Source organism: Rhinopithecus bieti, unplaced genomic scaffold (genome assembly GCF_001698545.2).
Source record: "Rhinopithecus bieti isolate Rb0 unplaced genomic scaffold, ASM169854v2 scaffold_17880, whole genome shotgun sequence".
NCBI classification, from domain to species: Eukaryota; Metazoa; Chordata; class Mammalia; order Primates; family Cercopithecidae; genus Rhinopithecus; species Rhinopithecus bieti.
Genome location: NW_016808923.1, coordinates 88,652 through 90,230, shown reverse-complemented (window position 1 = coordinate 90,230; position 1,579 = coordinate 88,652). Strand labels below are relative to the sequence as shown.

The 1,579-nt window shown below is 42.6% G+C and overlaps 1 long non-coding RNA gene across 1 annotated transcript in view; it reads left to right on the top strand.

Moving 5' to 3' along the window:
• The window catches only part of LOC108539239 (uncharacterized), a 5,032-nt gene continuing 3,453 nt past the window's right edge, over nucleotides 1–1,579 (top strand). The window contains exon 1 of the long non-coding RNA XR_001888305.1: nucleotides 1–118. This is a non-coding gene — a long non-coding RNA (uncharacterized LOC108539239). The remainder of the gene's footprint in view (nucleotides 119–1,579) is intronic.

Below are 1,579 nucleotides of genomic sequence, written 5' to 3'. Positions count from 1 at the left end.
GGTCGTCCTTGGCTATCTTGATGACCCAAGTGAGGACATTCAGGATCCAGTGAGTGACAAATTCTTCAAGGAGGTGTGGGTTTCAACAGCAGCTCGAAATGCTACAATTTATGACAAGGTGAAGTTCACATATTCCTCCCCCCTTTCTTTTCACTGAATCTCATCACAAAAAGCATATTGTTATTTCTGCATATTATTGGTACAGAGTATTCTTAATACATGTAAAAAAACTAATACATTTCCAGGTTGTAATAAAATACCTCTTTGTGGACCCTGAAAAACAACAGCAAAAAGCATCATGGATTTTGGTTTAGAAAAGGCTTTAGCAGCATTCTAATCTCTCCTGTGATGCAGGAATCCCATCGGCAGCATCCTTAGCACCTGGTTACCTAGCCTTTGTACATGTCTAGTGACAAAGAGAAGAGGGGCAGATGGCATCAGAAAATAAGCCACAGCTGAGTCCAGCCTAGCTCAAGTTGCTGGTATTATAACCTTGTGTATAGTGACTTGACTTTCTGAGTCTCTTTTTCCTCTCCTATAAATTGGAAGGAATATTCACAAGGGTAGTTATGAGGACAAAGAATAGTCTAGTGAATGTTTTTAGCACATAGTGTATAGTAAACAGTATTCATCCTTATGATGAAGCTTGTTAATATTAATAACAAGACATGTCATTTGTTGGACAGCTCTAGTTTTAGAAAGGTGTTTTAACACCAGCTCCATTTGATGCATACCAAATGTATCGCCTGTGAAGTCTACCCTTTGGTTATAATAAAAAATGTAGCCGGGCGCGGTGGCTCAAGCCTGTAATCCCAGCACTTTGGGAGGCTGAGACGGGTGGATCATGAGGTCAGGAGATCGAGACCATCCTGGCTAACACGGTGAAACCCCATCTCTACTAAAATTAAAAAAAAAACTAGCCGGGGAGGTGGCGGGCGCCTGTAGTCCCAGCTACTCCGGAGGCTGAGGCAGGAGAATGGCGTAAACCCGGGGACGGAGCTTGCAGTGAGCTGAGATCCGGCCACTGCACTCCAGCCCGGGCGACAGAGCGAGACTCTGTCTCAAAAAAAAAAAAAAAGTAGAAGAGTTAAGAGTTGTTTAACAGTGGAACAAGTTACTTCAAAAAGTAGCTAGTTGCCCATCAGGGAAAAATATACAAGCTGTGTTCTAGCCAAGACTAATTGACCATCTGTGAGAAGCTGGATAAGTCTGTGTTCTTCCTCATGATTTCCAGGTACAGACGTGAACCTCTTTTAAAAAAATTAGGGAAAATACGCAATTTTTGTCTTAGAGCTCCTTCCAGCAGAGAGACTTATTATTCTTACTGAAACATGTCTACTATCTGTATAACCTTATTTCTTTTCTTTTCTTTCTTTCTTTTTTTTTTCTTTAAATTGACATGGAGTCTCGCTGTGTTGCCCGGGCTGGAGTGCAGTGGCATGATCTCAGCTCACTGCAGTCTCTACCTCCTGGGTTCAAGTGATTCTCCTGCCTCAGCCTCCCGAGTAGCTGGGACTACAGGTGCCCACCACCACACCAGGTTAATTTTTATATTATACAGGCTGGTCTTGAACTCCTG